At 37.6% G+C, this 8,410-nt stretch overlaps 1 pseudogene; it reads right to left on the bottom strand.

Moving 5' to 3' along the window:
• Window positions 1-5,563: 5,563 nt before the first annotated feature.
• LOC127799280 (alcohol dehydrogenase 3-like) lies at window positions 5,564-7,930 on the bottom strand (annotated as a pseudogene).
• Window positions 7,931-8,410: the final 480 nt, after the last annotated feature.

The raw sequence follows: 8,410 nt of genomic DNA, 5'->3' as shown, positions 1-8,410 counted from the left end.
GTCCCGACCCAACTCCATCTCAATAGATGGGCTCAAGTTGTGGATTTTTCCGTTTTATGACATCAAATAGGGGTTATGGCATCACCTGAGTTGTTTAGCTGCTTTTACATGCTTGGGGGTAGAACAGAGGGTTTTTATACCCTTTAACAAATTCCTGGAATGGACAAGCTATTTTTTAACCTCCCTAATGATATAGAAGGCTTCGAAAGTAGCTAGTTTTTGGTGACACACTTGGCTGATTGGGATGCCTCCATTAAAGGTGCTAGGATCAAGATCATGAGGAATGGGCAACCAAACTTCCTACTGCCAAGACCGTTGACACTACTCATAGTGTAGCAATACAGTATTTAGTGTCCCCAAGTCTTGTTTGTCTTCATGAGACCTTGTTTAGTAGGAATATTGTTGCTGCAAGTTGGGGGCATTCAATAGCTAATTTAATGGGCGCTTTTAGGATTTTGAGTGAGGATGTGGCATCCACCTTTGGATCTCTCTTAGGGGGGGTAATATCTCCATCTTGGAAGATAATAGTCAATCATCGTACTCCTCACTAGATGATAAGTGGTAAGAGAAAACAACCAAAGAGAGAGAGAAGGCTTATCTGCACATTTTTACATCCCCATAGGAGCAAGTTTTTCCTAAAGGTATTTTTACTTTTGTCTTTTTGTGGTCTTATTATAGTCATTGTCTTCTTTTCTCTTTGTTCTTTCTTTAATGACTTATACATGTATGTATTTTTGTTTTGTAAAAATTGGACCTTTTGGGGATGCCTTAAGTAAGAAGAAAACTTTAGATAAGGGAGAAGAAGCGTTTTCCTACCCAAGCTAAGAGCCCCAATAAGCTTCATTTCCTCTCTCACGATACATTTCATGTATCTTCCTATTTTGAGCTTACCGGAGCATCCTTACCTTTTCCTCTTCCTCTAAATACCCTAAGTGCTCCTGTTAGGCCCAATTCTTGCTGTGGCAATCCTACTAGTGCCTTCCTTTGATTGTCCCGCCTATGCAACATGAGAGGAAGAGGTGTTTACGGGAGAGCAATCTAAAGGAAAGCTACCATTTTTGGGAGAGCCTTGTTACTTTCTTTGTACTGTTGTCTTAAAGCTTCGTGTTCACTAAGTGGGACGGTTTGGGGAACTATCCTAAAAGCTTTGGAAGCCTCTATCAATAGGGTCTCTTAGGGTCTTGGATTGGGCAGACTGTCAACATCCTGACCTTGCTCACTATGGTGATTTCTCGAGGCTTGAGACTTGTGTAAACCATTTTTAATTTCTTAGGCTTTTTGAATGTTTACCACAAACGATGCCAATTATTATTGCTTGACCACAATAATAAATTTATTTGCTAGGAAAGTCATCGTTAAGCCGCGTAAGATCTATGTCAAGACCCACTCCCAGATTTTTCTGCTAGCATAGCAAGTCTGAGAGAAGGTCCATTCAAAATGGATACAAATACAAAAAACTTTCAAAAATATTTATTTTCTAAATTTGCTCACTAACATTAGGAGCCAAAATAAATTATACAACATTCATTGCATCCTCATCTCAAGCTTACCACCCATACATTTTCAAAATAAAAGGAGCATTAAGACTTTAAATACAAAATGAAACCCTCTATTTATGCCCTCAAAATTTCATCCATAGATCTTGAGGCCAAGACATCTCTGTGCAAATCTAAGCAGAACTCGCCCCAAATATCTATCTTTCACTTTCCTAAAATGACAAAAGAAACAAAGTGAGCCACAAGGCTCAGCAAGTATATAGCAAAGGGAAGCATCAACATATCGATATATGAAGGCATGAACAACTCCAAAGTCAATGGAAATCACTACCCGACATCTAGACATCAATTGGATTCATGCCTTTTACACTTGACAACAACATCCTTAAAGAAACACAATTTCTTACATTTTATCAAAACACATTTTTCAAGGTGACCTATAAGGCTCAACAAGTGTATAAAAACAACGAAAAATGAATATGACTAGATTTTCCCTGAACATCATGCATATCATTCCGGATATGGAAATACACGCCAGTATCATATACATAAATGACACACAAATCCATGCCATGTGGTTATATAACACGATACCCAGCCATAACATAAATGCATAGATGCACACATAGGGTCATTGGGGCCCATATAAACTGTAGACACTGGCACCCAAGAATCGATATACAAACTTACCAGCAGCCAAGGACAAGATACTAAACCAACCACATGAGCTTAAGGTTCCCATACCATATCCATGGATATTATATCCATCACTATCGTCATCAAGTGCCACAGCACTCACAATCTCATCAAAGTTATAAGTTACTGTAGGCCTTCACCCATATCTTACGCATCACAAGATCTAGCTGCTGTGGACATCCACCCACAGTCTTACGCATCACAGGATCTAGTTGCTGTGGACCTCTACCCACAGTCTTACATATCACAATCACAAACCAATTTCCACCACCATGCAATGTAGCATATAAGGAATGCAATGGCTCTTGCAGCATTAACGTGATGGCAAGGCCCCCATAAACCAATCATCAGGCCATGTTATGCCCACGTAGGAATTCACACACACAAATGCTCTAATGCATATGTTTTCCTAACGTACACAAGTTAGCACTCACAAGCCAATCGTGTCATGCTAATACTCACGCTCCCAACATATACAAAGCATGACCCCCCAATGAATGCAATCCATGACCTAACATCATAATAAGAAGCAATATAGTAACAAGATGCCATGCAACAAAGCCACAAACAATGTTATAATAAGTGACATTCACACACCCTCAATTTTTGTCCATTGATGTTCTTGGCTATTTCACATAATTCACCATTTAAATAGGTTCCAGCACATCAATTAAGGGCAATTGTTTGATAATATATCGGATCAAGGTGGAAGTATTCATTTTCGAAATTGGGATTGAACGAAATTTAAGGAAAGAGAAAGCTATGAATTAAGCATACAATTCAAAAGAATCCCAAAGGCTAAATAGTTAACCAAATGGTTCAAATTCTATACAAAATTGAAGCTTATCAAGTTAGGGTCACAAAAAAAAAAAAAAAAAATGGATCACAATTTGGATCTCTACATCAAAAGTTATGACCAAAATAGTGCAACATGCGTAGTGCTATCAACAATCGCCGAGTCGACTTGAGGGGAAAATAAGTCAACTGAGGCTAAGTCTACTAAGGGAAAAAATAAGTTGACTTCTCTGAGAGTAAGGGAAAAAATGACTAGAAAAGACGAGCCTCTGCCGAGTTGACTTAACCCAAAGATAAGTCAATTCAACACAACCAAAAACATACGAATTGAACACCAAACACACAAAACTCCCCTCATCTAACTTTCTAACCCACAAATGCCATTCCTTGAAGTAAAAATAGGGTAAACAAACCCCAACAAAACACCAACAAGACCCAACTTCATGCCTACGAAAACAACAGGACATTTTCATGGAAAAGATTACAATATTTACAATGGAAGCTCTTTGAACTGAAATGGAGAAGAAAGGAATGAAATACTTGCACAACCCATTAAAATAAAGTGAAAGAGAACTTGCCTTGATGATACTTGAACCGAAGAAGAAGAAACCCCCAAAGCTGTAACCTTGAAGTTCCCAACAACAAGAGAAAATATGGAAGAAGAAAAAGAAGAATAGAAGAGGAAGAAGAAGAAGAATTGGGAGAACAAGAAAAGAAAACAAGAAGAAGAAGAAGAAGAGTGAAGGAGACAAAGAAAAGCAAGGGGATGGCATGCACATCCACCCCACCTACTCCATCAGCCCATTTCTTTCTTCTCTTTTTCCCAATTTTACCCTCACATAACACACACAACACACAAATATCTAAGCCCCTTTTAGTCTTTTGCCATTTTTCTCATTTCTTTCCTCTTTTCTTTATATCCTCATTTATTGATTTTCACAATTACCCTTAACTTTTTCTCTCCTCCCATACATTCATGAAACCCACAATGGTTATTTTACAATTCATTCCATTTCATTTTAATTTAAAACACAATTTTTGTAAATGAGCTCAAGGCCAACCCATCACTCCAACTCATTTTAATTGGACCAACCCATTAATTAAATACACAACACATTAATACATGGCTTAGATTCAAATGGGCATCCCAATCCATTTTAGCCCATTTTTTCCCAAATACTTATTCATCCCTTTGGGCCAATACATTTGAGCCCTTTAGCATTACTTTAATTAATTAATTTCCCCCTTCTACAACACAAAATATTTTTCACACTTTAATTCATATAAATACCAAAATTCTCACATAACATAATCATAATTTAAATAATTATTTTAGACCCACTAACAGGTCGTTATAATCTACAAGAAGAAGAACAATTAAAGGGCGTAGAACTTCTCTCAAGACAAATGCTCTGATTCTTAAGTCAAACATCGAAAATTGCTGAAGAGTTAAATGCAGAACTTTGATTGGTATTTGAGACAAATCTTTTTGAAATGAGAACTCACCTCTTTATAGGGAAATTTTAGGATTCAAGATAAACATTTTTGATATTATAAGATTTACTAGGATACAAGATCACTGTTGCTTGAAGAAACATGTATGTGAACTGAAGAACAACTGTTGATTGAAGAAGCATGAGCCACCTCAGATTCTTCCAATACAAATTGCACTTGAAGAACTGTGTCTGAGAGAAAAAAAAAAGTGAATCCTTGTTAGAGAGGGAGAGGGATACTGCTGTCAATTAGACTCGTTAAAGAGGGAAACTTCATATAGATACGTCCCATCGTGTCAGGCTAGCTGCCATATGGCGAGACGGGATATAAACTCTAAATAGCTCCAGAAAATCCAAAGCATAGGCAGTGAACAAATCTCCAAATCCTCTTTCACCCAATCCGGTGCAACTTTTAGCATATGTTAAACTATAATTTGTGAAGGAAAAAGGAGAATGAAGGCAAAGGATAGGGAATGAAAGGAGAAACTGAAGCTGCCATTTTCTGTAATTTTGGTTGGGTAGACAAGCAAATGAATCAATATTTTCAAAATACCACATTTTGGTTGATGGTCTACACAGAAAAACAATAACATTAACTAAATTAGAAGATAACCAATAAAAAGCTAAATTTAATAACCGACTAGATAATAGCTAAATAATAATAATAATAATAATAACTTGAAAGCAAGATTTTGAAACAAGAGAACCATAAAGTTAGAAGAGAACTTTAAGACAAAATTTAATGAATAATACGGCACAAAAGAAAACCAATTAAATAATGTCTGGATACAAAAATTTGACACAATTATGCAAGCCATTAATTATTTCTAATATAAGTTAAATATTCTGTGTGTATGGCTTAGGAGGAACAAGTAAAACGTTTTTATATTGTGCTTTGTAGCGAAATTTGAAATTCACGATCATTTAATCCTTTAACAACTTGAGTTTTTTAATGAGATGATAATTAATAATTCAACGTAATATTACAGCAGCAAAAGTTCTCTGTTCAAATCTTGCTAACTTAATATTTAAATTGTTGTACATGATTGAATCATTTATATAACTTTTTAAACTTTTAAATGAGATGATAATTAACAATTCCATAAAAATAATAAAGTTTTATCCATTGGCTCAACAAATTTAATAGTACATAAGTTATTAAAGCAAACTTTTTGATAGACACATCAAGCATTAACAGAACATGCACACACATGTGGCTGAAAACTCTCATTTATCATTTTACAGAAGATGCAACACTCCTACATCAGACACCAGAAACTTGAGCCACTCTATTCTTCCATTCGGATGACACATCGAAGGCTTTCCCCTTTAAGCATGTACTCAAACGCCTTGTTAATCTCTGAGAATGGCACTTCATGAGTGATGAACTTCTCCAGTTCAATTTCCTGCACATTACAAAATCCAAGGTAAGGCCTCCAAATTCAATCTTTTCTTGTTTGCTTATGATTATATGTACTTGCATCAGCTGTAGGTTATAGGTTTGCTTGTAAGTGTTTAGAATGTTACCTTGTTCATGTATTTTTCGACAACAGCTGGAAGGTCTGAGCGGGGCTTGTAGTTCCCAAAGAAGGTCCCTTTTAGTGTCCGCTCATTCAGGAAGTTCACAGGGTGTGTCTTAAACACAGCCTCCTTGTGGGGCACACCAACAAGTACGGCAACACCCCAACCCTGACACACCATATTGTAGTCAAATAGTAATCAGTGTTGGCGAATTCTGTGTTTAACAGGATTTGAAATGTTTTCTATTACCCAAATAACTTACATCATGGACGCATTCGAATGCTGAGATCATGGCATCTATGTTTCCAGTGCATTCGACACTTCTATCGACTCCTCCATTGGTTATACTTGCAATCACCTTAAAAAACAAGGACAGTACAAACTTAATCGAATGTTGGCAAATGCTAATTGCCTGTAAAGAAGAGGGTTTGAAGAAAACCTCTTGAACAGGTTTTTTGTGGTCTTTGGGGTTCACAAACTGTCACACCAAACTTCTTTGCTGTTTACACATAAAAGCAGATGCTAAGTATTAGAAATTAGGGCTTCCAACTTAGACGATATGTGTATTGTTTCTGTTGATCAATGTTTGTATCACTGTCGCATACCTTGTTCAAATCTGCTGGGGTTAATATCAACACCGATGATCCTTGAAGCCCCAGAATCTCTAGCTCCTTCTGCAGCCTGATCACATTGAAAAACCACCAGATATATATACACAGACGCATATAATTCCGGATGTGACATATTCATCCAAATTCCGAAATAGAGTAAATATTCATTTAGAAACTCACTGCAAGGCCCACAGCTCCCAATCCGAAAACAGCTACTGATGAGCCCTTTGGTGGCTTGGCAACATTCACAGTGGCACCAAATCCTTTACCAAAACAAGCACCCAAGAAGAAAAAATTAGAGTTTGTTTCATCAGAAAAACAGTACAAATTTAGCCAACACTTCAGATGGTTTTTGCTAGTACTGAAATTGAAGAACGTCTGTTAATATTGCACCTGTGCAGAATCCACAGCTCATAATACAAACTTTGTCAAGAGAAGCGAAGCGGTTGATCTTGGCAACGCAACCGGCATGAAGGACGGTGTACTCACTGAAAGTGGAGGTTCCAAGAAAGTGGTAAATGGGCTTGCCATGGATGGAAAACCTTGATTTGGCATCATGGAGCATGACCCCTCTGTCGGTGTTGATCCTGAGAAGATCGCACATGTTGCTTTCCTCTGACTTGCAGTGGGCGCATTCTTTGCATTCCCCTGTGAACACTGGAAGCACATGGTCTCCCGGTGCAAGGTCCGTCACTCCCTCTCCAACACTCTCCACAATCCTGTCACAGCAGATTCCATTTTAAGCATCAAATACAAGCAAGGATGATGAATCAGGAATCAGGATGTTGTTGTAGAGAAATCAACTTACCCGCCTGCCTCGTGCCCAAGGATTCGAGGAAACATTGGATTCTGACCCTGCATGTTTGGGAGGAAGGAGGAGGAGGAGGGAGAATTAGTTTCTGGGGTCATATGGTTGCACATATATTTCTAATTGAATTACCTTGGCTTCCCAGAAATAAACGTCTGTGTGGCATAGAGAGGTGTAGAGGATCTTCAGCCGGACCTCCATCTTCTGCGGCGGCGCCACCTCCACTTCTTCCAGCACCAGCGGCTTCCCTGCTTCCCATGCCACGGCAGCTGCCACCAACGAACCAAAAACCACCAATATGTATGTTGGTTTGTATCATCTTTATAAACCTCTGTGAAATAACATGTAAAATACCATACATAGAATATATTTATATTGCACCAACCTTTGCAGACTATTACTTGGCCAGCAGTGCTTGCCATCTCTTTTTGTTTGAAGTATGTGAATTTCAGAACTGTTAATTTGCAGTTGATTTGTATGAGATGCAGAGCAATGGGGGGTGAGGAGCCATTTATAAGTACACAGTTGCGTAGTTGCTCTTTTTGAGATTATTTTAGTCACATATGTACCTGTAAACAGTTGTTTACTGAATTTGCAATAATCATATCAATTAGATACCGTAGGCGATGCCGGGATTGCAAGACCGTACCAGGTTTCCGGCTAGTGGGATGGTGTTTTAGGACTTCCGGTTTTATTTTAGGGAAAAAAAAAAAAAACAATATCAAATTTCTCCACCATTTATATTCCCTTAGACTCAGTTGACTCTGACAATCGGCGAAGCCGGGAATCGCCCCTGAAATGTTAATAATATCCTTAAAGCATGGTTAGCTTAATTAATCATCATGGGCAAGGACATATAATCTTAGTAATCTTTTAGAAAATTTTGTTACAAAATGATATCTAAAATTTTAACGATCATGGATTGAAAAGTCAAACAGTAAGCAAAATAAGAAATAATTAAGAAAATGTCACTAATATATCATATTTTTG

Source organism: Diospyros lotus, chromosome 4 (genome assembly GCF_014633365.1).
Source record: "Diospyros lotus cultivar Yz01 chromosome 4, ASM1463336v1, whole genome shotgun sequence".
Taxonomy (NCBI): domain Eukaryota; kingdom Viridiplantae; phylum Streptophyta; class Magnoliopsida; order Ericales; family Ebenaceae; genus Diospyros; species Diospyros lotus.
The sequence above is the reverse complement of the archived record's forward strand: the minus strand, read 5'-3'. Positions and strand labels throughout refer to the sequence as shown.